This window comes from Adiantum capillus-veneris, chromosome 3 (genome assembly GCF_014529385.1).
Source record: "Adiantum capillus-veneris isolate H3 chromosome 3, ASM1452938v2, whole genome shotgun sequence".
Lineage (NCBI taxonomy): Eukaryota > Viridiplantae > Streptophyta > Polypodiopsida > Polypodiales > Pteridaceae > Adiantum > Adiantum capillus-veneris.
Window position 1 is genome coordinate 135,868,289 of NC_140933.1, and position 13,480 is coordinate 135,881,768.

The 13,480-nt window shown below is 41.5% G+C and overlaps 1 pseudogene; it reads left to right on the forward strand.

Annotated features, from left to right (window-relative positions):
• The first annotated feature begins 10,024 nt into the window (after positions 1 to 10,024).
• On the forward strand, positions 10,025 to 12,582 carry LOC147461777 (uncharacterized; annotated as a pseudogene).
• Positions 12,583 to 13,480: the final 898 nt, after the last annotated feature.

Sequence of the window (13,480 nt, forward strand, 5' to 3'; positions counted from 1 at the left end):
GGCGAGCCCTAGCTGCTAATTAAGTCTGGCTTTTGCCTCATTGGACCTCCCCAGGTCAAGCCAATAGGAATTAAGCAGCATAAGTGATAGCCTTTTGACATGTGTCCCCCTTTCCCCTTTTGTGAGAGCTTTAGGTAATTAAATAATTAAACTAAACTCTCATTGGACCCCTTTGCCTCCTGGCCAATAGGAATCAGGCAAGCCATGGGGCTCCTGAATGCTCATTGGACCCCTTGGGAGACTGCCCAATAGTCTTCTAGGAGACTTAATTCTCATTGGTTTCTTTTATTAAATGTTTTTAAATTAATTAAACTAGATTTACTCTAGCTTAATTCTCATTGGTCCACTTCAAGGGTCTTCCAATAGGAACTGGGCACACCTTGTGGGCATCTGGCCTAGGGAGCTGACATGTGTCCCTCATTCCCTTTGTGTAAAGGGAGCCTGTGTGTGTGTGTGTGGTTTTCTCTCTCATCCCCTAGCTTTGGGGCTCGCCCCCTCCCATGTAGGGATGTGCAAAGACTTTTAGGGCACACACTAAGCATCCAATTTTCCCTAGGGTTGACCTTTGGACACAACCTTTGAATTTTGGAACCTTAGCATTTTGGAAGTCTTAATGGGATGAACCTTAGGGTCTTTTCGGCCCATTGTTTCACATGGTTCTTTTGCAGATGGCCCCCCCTTTGGATCCCTATTTTCCCTCCTTTGGATCCCTACTGTGGCTGGTCTGCTAACTTAACCAATATTCTAGCTTTTTCTCCCTTGGCACTTCCCCACATTAAATGATTAGTTTAATATGAGAAAATCATTTAGGAGAATTAGATATTGATTATTATGACATTACCTCTCTCTTGAAATCATAGTCGTCCTCGACTATGGTGTAGAGAAGATAAAGCATATGCATGAGTCCTTTTCTTAGCGGGTAGAGGATCCCTATGTTACCCTACGACATCATTCCATAATGGATGACTAGTCCATTTGGCGCTTGAGAGCCTGAGGCTGCCGCAAGCATGTCTTCACATTAGTCCTATCAGTTTTCCATAGTAGAGTGACAAGCTCTACTTTGGTGTTTGGGAGACGTCGTCCCCGCAAACTTGATCTAAGCATGCATACTACTTTATTTTTGTGCACAAATAAAGAAAAAGAGAGTCTTATAAGACAAAATTTTTTGTTCATTTTTAACATTTTATACATTTGCTTACTCTTGGGAAGCATTGTAAGCATTGACAAGGTTTAGGTTATCCTTTAATTGTATGCCTTGCATCCATCTAGCATCTTCAAAAGGATAATTCTTAAACTTAATAAGATATCGTCGGATAGTCTTACCGCCTCTTAATACCTTGTCTTCATGTCGGAGAATGGACTCGGGCTGCAGCACCTCCTCGTGGTCCTCGATCTCCGGTGGGTCTTCAATAGTTGGTTCTTGAGGTGGCTCTCCCTTGTAAGGCTTTAAGAGGCTCACGTGAAAAGCATTGTGTATGAGCCAATGATTGGGAAACTTAAGTTGATAGGCCATCTCATTGATTGGCCTAAGAATCTGGAAGGGACCATAGTACCTTTTTGCTAGTTTAGCATAGTACTTTTGGTGGCCCGTAGGATTCTTGCCCGTCGTGTGCCTTAATCGAGCCTTGGGAAACTTTAACAAGACCCAATCGTTTTCTTTAAAGGCTTGGGCTCTTCTGTGCTTGTCAGCAGCAGCCTTTTGCCTTTGCTGTGAGATAGAGATAGCATCCTTAATCTTTTGGAAAGATTCTTGTAGGTCTCGGCTATACTCATCTGCAGCGAAGATCTTCCCATGTACCTTAAGTAGCAAGGGACTTTTTGATCTTCCCTCAATTACCTCGAAAGGTTCTTTTCCTGTGGAAGTATGTACAGTGTTATTGTAAGCATACTCTACTAAGGGTAAGTACTTCTCCCATTGGGATCTTTGATCTACTTCCGTTACATAGGCTTTTAGTAGATCGAGAATGGTTAGGTTAGCTATTTCACTTTGGCCATCAGTTTGTGGATGATAGGCCGAAGAGAAGTTTAGCCTTGTTCCTAAATTCTCAAAGAGACCCTTCCAGAAATTACTGGTCATTCTAGGATCTCTATCCGACACTATGGACATTGGCAAGCCATGGTACTTGAAAATTTGTGAAATGAAGAGGGTTGCCATTTGATGGGCTTTGATAGTCTTTTTGACAGGTATAAAATGAGCTTGTTTACTGAACCTGTCTACTATCGACCATATTCCCGTATTCCCATGGATAGACTTAGGCAATCCAAAGATAAAATCCATGGATATGCTCTCCCACGGTGAATTAGGGATTGGCAAGGGTTGAAGCAATCCAAGTTGCTTCCCTCTATCAAATTTTGTCTTTTGACATACCACACATTTGGAAACATACTCGTGTATGTTCACTTTCATGGTAGGCCAATAGAAATATGTTTCAATTCCCTTTAGGGTAGACTGAATCCCTCTATGCCCTGCATATGGGGGAGCATGAGATTCATACATTACTTTCTCACGTAGTGAGTTAGTAACGCATAGTCTATTGCCATAGAGAAGATAACCATCTTGTAAAGTAAATGGTTCTTCTTTCTTCCCTAATGCAAGGGCTGAAATCACATCTCTAAAATCGGGATCAATAGCATACTCATCTATCATTGAAGATAGATCATTGTGAGTTGCTATGGAAACCGCATTCACTCTCGGTCGTCTTGAGAGTGCATCGGCTACTTGATTATGCTTGCCAGCAATGTGAGCAATATGAAAATGAAATTGCGAAAGGAAATTTGCCCACCTCATTTGTTTGTCGGAAAGCTTGGTCTGCATCATGAAGTACTTAAGACTTTGGTGATCCGTTCGCAGAATGAAAGGAGTCCCCAATAAATAGTGCTTCCATGAGTCTAAGGCATGTAGAACTGCAAGGAGTTCTTTTTCGTATATGCCTAGAGTTTGCTCAACAGGATCGAGCCTTCGACTCTCATAGCCTATGGCGTGCCCTTCTTGGAGTAGAACAGCCCCAAGGCAATCACCACAAGCATCACATTGGACCTCAAATGGTTTTGAGAGATCCGGTAGTGTAAGCACAGGTTGAGAGATAAGCTTTTCTTTAAGCTTTTCGAAAGCATTGTTCTCCTTAGCAGACCACGTATACCTAATATTTTTCTTTGTTAGGTCATGTAATGGTCCCGCAATTTGTGAGAACTTTTCTATGAAGCGTCTATAGTATGCACACATACCTATAAAGCTTCTTAGTTCATGAAGATTCCTTGGTTTAGGCCATCCTTTTATTACCTCTAACTTGGATGGATCCATTTGGATTCCATCTTGAGAGATAATGTGACCTAAATATTGAATCTCTTGCCAGAGAAATTCACTTTTCTTTCGATTAACATAAAGTTTATTCTCTCTTAAAACTTGAAATATTACCTGGAGGTGTTGCTTGTGTTCCTCCAATGAATTAGAGTAGATGATAATATCATCAAAGAACACTCCAGTGAAGGTTCGATGAGGCCTGAACAGCTTCTCCATCAAGCGGTTGAATGTGGCTGGTGCATTAGTCAAGCCAAAAGGCATGACAACGTATTCGTAAAGACCAAATGTAGTACGAAATGCGGTCTTTACAATGTCTTGATCAACTATCCTTATTTGATGATAGCCACTTTTTAGGTCAATCCTACTGAAGTAGGTCGATCCTTGTAGCTTATCAAATAGGTCTTCTACCCGTGGAACGGGAAACCTATTCTTGATAGTGATCCTATTTAGTGCTCTATAGTCGACACACATACGATATGTGCCGTCTTTCTTTTGCACTAATAGCACAGGTGAGCAAAATGGAGATGAGCTAGGCCTAACCATGCCCTTCTCAACTAACTCATGCACTTGCCGCATAATCTCCTCTTGTTGAGCTTGAGAAACTCTATAAGGAGGTTTGTTAGGCGGTGAACTTCCTGGAAGAAGTTCAATTGCATGGTCGTCATTACCTCGTTTAGGAGGTAGCTCACAAGGGATGTCGTCAATAAAAACATCTTGAAACCCCTTGAGAAAATTGGATAACTCTAATTCCTTTTGGTTGCTTTTATTTTCTTTTGTTAAAGCATTAGGTTCATTTTGAGAATCTTTAACAAAAATCATGTACACGGAAATAGAGCTCTTTATTGACTTGTTGAAAGCTGGTGTATGTACAATGGGGATGGTGTTACCCATCTCCCTAGCATCTATATACATGTCCTTTTCCCTGAACTTAAAGGAGATTCTCCTTTCAGGAAATTTAACATGGGCAGCCAGGCGGTCAAACCATGGTGCCCCTAGGATTACATCCTCATGCTTGAGAGGAGAGATAAAGAAGTCCTCTTTGTCCACATAGCCTTGGACATGAAGCCTCAATTTCCCGATTAAGGGAGTGACTGAAGCTTCTTGCCCCTTGAAGGCACTGTCTGCGGGTAGGATATCTCCCATCTCGTAGGATTGTATGCCTAGCTTGGTGGCTAACTCCATAGATATGAAATTGTGAGTAGAACCAGGGTCAAAGAGAATAAAAGCATCATGTTCTCTTACCTTTCCCCAAGCATGGCATAGAGGAGATCCTTTGTGGTGAGTTTGATGAACCTCCTCCTCTTGGATTTCAACCAAAGAAGCTCTAGGAGGATCTTGGCGGTTGTTCTTTTGGGGACAAGCGCGGTACGCATGCCCTTGTTCGCCGCACTTGAAACACCGGTTATCTTTACGATAACGCTCAAGCTCTTCAGAAGAGAGTTTATTCTTTCCTTTGTAAACTCCCTTCTCTTTAGCTTTGTTGGAATTGCCCTTAGGAGACTTTTGGACATTGTCCTTCCCCTTAGGCTCATTGGAACCCTTGTTTTCCGGGGGCTTATTATTTCTTTTACCCCCCGTTTGGAAATTGATTCGCGAGGCCACCATAGTATGGTGTATTACCGCCGATATGGTCCGTGGCCTTTGGGAGTTGACATACTCCGCCATTTCTTCGGTTAAGCCCGCACAAAATTGTTGCTTTTGCTCTCCAAAATCCAACTTTTTGAAGACAGTGGCTTTGAGTTGTAGGTCCCAAAACTTGTCTACATATTTGTGGATGGATTCATTGGGAGAGAGCTTTAAGCTTCGCCATTCGGTGAGTACTTTGTCTTTGGCATCGGTGGCCAAAAACTGCTTCATAATGGAAGCTCTTAAAGCCTTCCATGTTCGTGGAGCTTCACCGTTGGCTCGTAGGCTAGACCACCATTGTCTGGCGGACTTTTGAAAGTGCATAGCTACATGGCGTAGCTTAGAGGACTCCGTGAAGCCCTCATCTCCAAACGCCGCATCGAATTGCTGGATAAAGGCCAAAACTTTGTCTGTAGCACCAAAGGTGCCATCATAGGTAAGGAAAGAGATGCTCTTCCCTCCCTCTTTGAATTTCTTCAGCTTGGACGACCTCTTCCATGCGGCATAGGATTTCCTATGGCCTCTTCTTTTTGATGGTTCAAAAATTGCACCATCACTTTCTTCAGAAGGTGAAGAATTTGAAGAAGGTGGAGAAGAGGGTGACCTCTTTCTCGCCTTTTTCTTGTCTTGATCTTTGTCGTCTTCACCATAGCTTTCATAAGAGGAAGAGGATGAAGAAGATGGAGAAGAGGGTGTCCTCTTTCTCGCCTTTTTCTTCTCTTGCTTTTTATCATCCCTCTTTGAATTATGGCGTGGAGAAGAGTGTGATGGTCTTCTCCGCTTTGGTGGTGATGGAGAGCGTTTAGCCCGCCGTCTTCGTGGAGCCATCTCCGCCGAGGTGGCGAGAGACTCGCTTCTTTCTCGTTCCTTTGGTGGAGGCTCTTGAATTCTCCTTTGGGAAGGAGATGCATCATCAAGAAGTAAGTTCTTGAGCCCTTCATATGGATTCTCTTCTTCTTCCCGAATCGGAGAGAGACCTCTTTTGGTAGTCTCACAAGGAGGCTTCCTGGGTGTTCTCTCGTCATGGTGACGAGCTTGGAGAATCCCGTGAGCACGGAGCTGCCGTTGCACTTCACTTTGGAGAGATGGATTGCCCATGGCTTGTTGAAGCCTAGAAACAAGATAGTTAACAAGCATTGAAGCATCATTAGTAGCTTGCTCATGAGCAAAATCAAAGTTATCAACATTAATTTCACTCTCTTTACTATTGTCAGCCATTCTAACAACTTTTAGGTGTAAACTTTTTAGGTGTACTTTGGCACTTCAAGCCCTAGTTGCTACTCCTCTTTACCCCTTTAGAAAAAGCACTCAAGCTACTGTACCCGCGGCTCGAATACCATTAATTGCAAGGAATAGAAGAGAGGGTCTTTCGACACCAAAACAGCACCGGCTCCTGTCAAGCTTCTAATAGCTCAATAGTGGTTAAGCCGTAGGCAAGCCTCGTAGGACTCCACTATTAAGACCATAGCTCTCGACGGTGATGCCCCGTTAACTGCACAAAGGCAAGCGCACTGCAAGGCTGAAAAATCCCTATTCTACTTATTCACAGGCAATTAATAATACCAACCATTTGTAGCTAGCTTGAGGACCTCCCTTCTTGAGCAAGAAAAGAGAAACCTTGAGCTCTGATACCAATGTAACATTTAATGGCCTAGAATCTTATGTGTAGCGGAAATTAGCATGAACATAGTGGGCATTTCATTAGAATAGATTCCTAATGAGAATTACAAGAGTGCTTGGGTGGAGAGAGCAACAAAAAGCATAACACCTAATTAGATAGCATCGACAATACTTTCAAAAGAGAGAGCAATTAAGCTATTGACAACAGTTGAGGACCGGATTTTCATGGAGCCGGTCCCCCCTCCAAAAGGCTTTGTATTATGGTTTCTCCCATCAAGAGAGACATTGTACAATACAATTCTTTGTGTTCCTTCAAGACTAGCTAGTGCAATGAAGATGGAAACTTCATACACCAAGCAAAACACTTAATCAAACACAACTTGAATTATCCCCGTTCTCAGACCCAAGACCTCACACACCTTCGAAGATGGTGAGAGCTAGCAGGGTATGAGAGTAGATTGAGAGGAAAAAGAAGTATCTTACGAGAAAGATGTACATCTCCTCACATAATCACTCATATTAGCATAGCTTAGCTTAGTAATTAGCTTGGTAGAGAAGATGAGCATGCATTGAAGCTTGGCTCTTGGTTGGATTTGCATCCACATGCCAAGAGAGTGTTGATGTAGGCTTCTATCTCACAAGCTTGGAGTAGGTGATGAGCTCTCCATTAAAGCTTGGGAGGAGATAGAGTATTTTCCCTTCACACATGGTCAAGTGTGAGAGTGTGTGTGTCAATGCCAAGCAAAAATCAGCCCCCCTCCCTCTCTTGGGCGAGCCCTAGCTGCTAATTAAGTCTGGCTTTTGCCTCATTGGACCTCCCCAGGTCAAGCCAATAGGAATTAAGCAGCATAAGTGATAGCCTTTTGACATGTGTCCCCCTTTCCCCTTTTGTGAGAGCTTTAGGTAATTAAATAATTAAACTAAACTCTCATTGGACCCCTTTGCCTCCTGGCCAATAGGAATCAGGCAAGCCATGGGGCTCCTGAATGCTCATTGGACCCCTTGGGAGACTGCCCAATAGTCTTCTAGGAGACTTAATTCTCATTGGTTTCTTTTATTAAATGTTTTTAAATTAATTAAACTAGATTTACTCTAGCTTAATTCTCATTGGTCCACTTCAAGGGTCTTCCAATAGGAACTGGGCACACCTTGTGGGCATCTGGCCTAGGGAGCTGACATGTGTCCCTCATTCCCTTTGTGTAAAGGGAGTCTGTGTGTGTGTGTGTGGTTTTCTCTCTCATCCCCTAGCTTTGGGGCTCGCCCCCTCCCATGTAGGGATGTGCAAAGACTTTTAGGGCACACACTAAGCATCCAATTTTCCCTAGGGTTGACCTTTGGACACAACCTTTGAATTTTGGAACCTTAGCATTTTGGAAGTCTTAATGGGATGAACCTTAGGGTCTTTTCGGCCCATTGTTTCACATGGTTCTTTTGCAGATGGCCCCCCCTTTGGATCCCTATTTTCCCTCCTTTGGATCCCTACTGTGGCTGGTCTGCTAACTTAACCAATATTCTAGCTTTTTCTCCCTTGGCACTTCCCCACATTAAATGATTAGTTTAATATGAGAAAATCATTTAGGAGAATTAGATATTGATTATTATGACAAACACAGAGAGAAGAATGTGTGGTTTCTCAAAGCCAAAAAGGAGAGCCAGAGATTAGGAAGGGATTTGAGTGTGACATGCTTCTTAGGCACCTAATTTTTGAACCCATTTGATGTAGATGGTGCCTCTTGTTCCCGAGAGGATGGGGTTAGAACACGCTGATAGGCTGTTTGTATGCGGAATTTATGGTTCTCCCAAGTGATGTTTGACTTCTGATATAATTATGTGTGAGTGCATGGAGTTTTCATTCTTGGCAGGTGGTTATACATGGTGGAAACAAGTGTATAGAAAGGCCAAAGTATGCAAAGCAACTTGCTCAGCTCAAATCAGACCTAGGCATATTTTTCAAGTATGGATTTATCTAGAGTGCATATCATGCTCGTATAGCCTTTGCATATAGTCCTGATTCATGAGCCCCTAGTGGCTAGAGATCCATCCTCCCTCCATCCATCACAGTCACCATTCATTGAGCACCCCAGATTGAGTCCTAGCATCAACTTATTAGATAGCTTTAGCTATAGTCTTTAAAATCACTTCAGCTTTTCCTTTTGATAGAGGAGATATCACAGATGTACACTAATTTGTCTCATAGGCCAAGTTTAGCCATTCAAAGATGTTCATAAAATCTCTCTCTCTCTCTCTCTCTCTCTCTCTCTCTCTCTCTCTCTCTCTCTCTCTCTCTCTCTCTCTCTCTCTCTCTCTCAGTTTTTGCAAGCCATGGCTAGATCTCTCCCTCCTATTGTGTTTTTGTTGCAAGGTGACCCATCTCCACTTGGCTTCTCTCTTACATCGTCCACAGTTTCCAACCACCCCTTGTGGTGTTCCTTGTCGAGACACGTGTAGATCCCGTGTGCATCTTCTTCCTCATGGTGTATCCCCATAACAATCCACATAGGATTTGATCAATCATCACTCTCCATCACCTAGGCGACCTCTTTTGAGGCTAGGGATCAACATGCAAACAATTATCATGGAAACAATTTCGATAAATATTGGGCAAACATGCTTTTCTCAAATAGCTACCATGCAACCATGTTGAGGAAAAATCTATGTTGGTCAAAATGCATAGAAGGGTTATCCACAATATCATGCTCATATTACTGGTTCCTAGAGCCTAAAGCCTGCCTATGAGAAACATCAATATACATGTTTCTATGTATTTTTTGATTCCAATGTATCGATCTAGGCAACTAATGCCTCCAATGGATGCCCAAGTTTCTAAAGACTGCATGAAGTCAGACCTTGCTTGAGTGGTGAAGCTCTTGGAGGATCCATCCATGCGATAGAGCTAGGATGTGATTTCTATGGTGTCAAAGTAGGTATATTTCTATTGCTTAATCTCCTTGAGTTGTGGGACCAGTGTACCAAAGGTAGAGCCATGTAGACCAATGTACCAAAGGCTGTTGACATGAGGGATGGTAGCTAACAGTTGCAACCATATATATGTAGGATGGGATGTACTGTAGTGATGGGATGTTATTGAGTCATTAGTCACACTAGTCACTTTCTGTCAGGTAAATAAGTCTTGAGTCAGTTGTAAATAAGTTTTGACTGGTTTTGACAGGTTTACCCTATGGCGTTGAAACCACTTTGATTTATGCAAAAATTTAAGTTATTTACCCTATGTTTAGTTTTTAACAGAAGGTCAAGTGTTAAACCTTAGAGAGTATCTAGCTATCTAACTCCTAAGTATTAACTCTCTCTCTCTCTCTCTCTCTCTCTCTCTCTCTCTCTCTCAAATCATAGCATTTATACATTATAACTGTTATGTCTTTTTTGCACTTATAGTATTTTATCAAAGATTTGATAGTTCTAGACAGAGTTTTGATTATGCTATTGATTTATTTTTAATAGAGGTTTAAGATTTTTCTCATGGCTCCCAAACGCTCCACGAAAAAACGAGAAGAAAATTGTTAGGGGGGATGACTCTACGGTCTGGGGCTATTCAAGGAAGGCAAGTTATACTTGACGATGGTTCCTCAAGGATTCTACCAATGAGTCTGCCAAAGAAGTCTGTGAAGAGAAGAAATCAATGTGTGTATGTTGATGATGAATCGTGGCCCTTGGACAGGTCTATAGATGGGGCTTCTAATAGCAATGCTATCACTCCAAATACTATTAGTCCATATTTTTCTCCCACCCCACAAAATACCCACACAGACCAATAACCAAGACGAAGAAGACGACTTTTCAAAGCATAACAGGGTTTTTGGGGAGAATGTGTCTCTTGGTTTGATGAATGAATTCATAAGTCAATTTCATATCAAAAGGAAATTAGAGCCCCCTTTTGTTCCCTTATGTAAATTAATAGCTACAGATGTTGTTCGATGTGCAATTTCGGATGCACCTTGGTTGACATCCACGTTCGATAGGGTTGGCTATGTCTCTTCAAGGGGTTCTTTTACTGTTTCACTTAAAGGACGACATGGAGAAATAAAACATCTGATAGAAGATACGATTGAGAAGTGGGATCCAATATGGCAACGACTTAATGCAGAATTTGAAAAGAATCTTATGGGTGATTGGGTAGATCTTTGAGGCAAATTTTTTTTTGTCTGGGATGGTAACCACAGGTTGAAAACTTGGATGCGACGAATTGAAGAAGGCAAGTGCTTCTTTGCTTATTGTGTTTGACTTCAGATATACATTGTTGCACTTGAAAAATCAATACACCTTGGGAGTGCTCTCACTGTCCATGGTGGTTGGAGTATCCCCTAGGTGTTATCCCAAAGAGTGATCAAGAGATTCATGCTTGTAAGTGAACTGCAATGTCTTGTATAAACTAATATAATTTGTTTCAAATTGAATTTTGTTGACCTTTTTTTCGTGAACTTTTGTATGGAAAGGTTTTTTGAAAGAGAGTCCCATCTCTAATGACGGTGTAATACCACCCCAAGCTACACACATTGAGCCATTCACCAAGCCATCTTTGCGTGAAAGGAAAGGCTAAAAAAAAGTAAAGAAAAACCCTCCCAGTGTGTGCGTGCAGATTCTGATGGTGAGGAGGAGAGCTTTCCAATTTCTCTTCCACCAAAAGGATCCACCCTAGCATCAAAGTCTTGCATCTCTGAGACTATTATGAGTTGTTGACTACATGAGAGGATGCCATCAAAACGCACCATAGGTAAATGTTCTTTGCTTGTTTATTTTCTTTTCATTACTCTAATTATTGCTTGCGTTAACCGTTGACACTCCTACGGTTTTCTAAGCATTCTTTGAGATTCTAAGCAATTGAAAATTTCATTCTCATGTTTAGGAGAGGAGTTTATTACATGTGTGGATGCTTTGTTGTTGGATGTGGAAGCAATTGATGACCTAGCATGGCATAGGTAAGACTTACATATTTCTCTAAAAAGTTAACTTACCAGAATTTACTCTTACCTTGATCCTTTGGTTTGTGTTAGTATTGAAATGTGGTTCAAGAAAACACCAATCTATGATGGGCATGAGTATTCATTGAAGGGGGAAATCTCCCAATATGTGGCAAGGTTGATCTTTGGAGACTTCCCTACGTCCATGCTAGTTGATGGTATTCACAATAACAATATAGGTGAGCTTTTTTTATGGCTTCATTTTTGTTATACAATGCATATATGTTATGATGTAATTTTTCATTTAAACTTGAGTGTGTAGGTAATGTAAAGGTTGTTCTTGAGTGGAACCACTTTTCCACTGTCTTGGCGAGTGGTGTCATGAAAATTGCCGATGTTCACTTGGCAGACGAGGGTTTCTTGGTGACTTTGTCTCTTGCGCAACATTTGGGGGATCTTGCCATGCAAGCTAATAGAGTTAGTTTGCAACTCCATCGCTCGTGGACTTTGATGTGTGATGGGGGATACTTGCATCCAGAGACTGGTGAGCAGGTGAGGTTGCCTTCTCTATGTGAAGCTTGCGCATGAAATTTAGAGTTCTCGTCTTTAAGTGGTTTATTCTCTCATTACATAGGTGATGGATCTCACTCTTGGTTTGTTTTATCGTAAGAATGCTCAAAGCATTACACCTCATTATGATAGAAAGGCTGGGGAGGATGTTTCTCTTGAGTGCTTTTCGGCCTCAAGAAGCTACCTCACAGAGTCTCCACCTTGTTCGTCTAACAATTATACAAGGATAGCTCGAGATTTGATTCGAGGGGGAGCAGAGCGTACTGAGAATTTTTACAGGTAGCTTTCTAGCCATGAACCTTGTGAATCAGTACACTCATCTTGATAGTTAGATTCAAGCTCTTGACGTTCAATTTTGATTATTATGTTTGACGCAGTTGGTTGCTAGAAACATTCACATATGAGGACGACCATGTTATGGACATTTTTGCTGAGTGTGGTGGCTTGGGGCTTGCTTGCACAAAGGAGATCCTTCAATGTCTAATGCTAGAGCGTGATTTCTTTGTCTTCTCTAAGTGTTTAGAGAAAAGTTTGTGGTCCTCCTCCTGAGGAGAAAAACTAGTAGATAAGTTACTTCCAGAGGTGGACAATTATTTTTGTGACTTGACTCTATGTATTGTTTGAGATAATATTTTTTCAATGCAACAACAAGCAACATATGGAGATTGTGGGTTTTTCCCTTGTCCCCACAAGGGTTTTTTCACCCACAATCATGATACATTGATTTGGGATGATGTTTCATATCTCAAATCGAGGATCAATCTATATGTTGTTCAATCATGGGAAAATTTTTGTGTTTGTCATGTCATTATCTTGTTATTGTTGTTGTTATTGGGATTTAGGGTAATGCAAGCAAATGCTTGCTCAATAATCATCATGTATGTGTGTGTGTCTCTATGTATGTGGGTTGGGGTCTCTTATTGCTCTAGATTTGTATATCTCTCTCTCTCTCTCTCTCTCTCTCTCTCTCTCTCTCTCTCTCTCTCACACACACACACACACACACACACACACACACACACACACACACACATATTCTCTCTAATTGCTTGTAGAGAAAACAAGATAAAGACTTTTTTCCAGGGTGGAATTCAACTTATCCCATACAAAAAATCCAAATATCTCACTTTTCACTCTCTCTCTCTCTCATATTCTCTCTCTCTCTCTCTCTCTCTCTCTCTCTCTCTCTCTCTCTCTCTCTCTCTCTCTCTCTCTCTCTCTCTCTCTCTCTTATATTATCTCTAATTGGATTATAATGTGAACAAGATAAAGACTCGTTGCTAGAGTAGACTTCAACTTACCTCATACCAAAACTTCAAAAAATTTACTTTGTACTAATATTCTTGCAGGATCGTAAACACAGACTTTGTGATGATCTTTCTTATAAATACTATATATATGACATTGCAGTATCAATATGTTGATATTGATATGGTTAGTTTTTTAT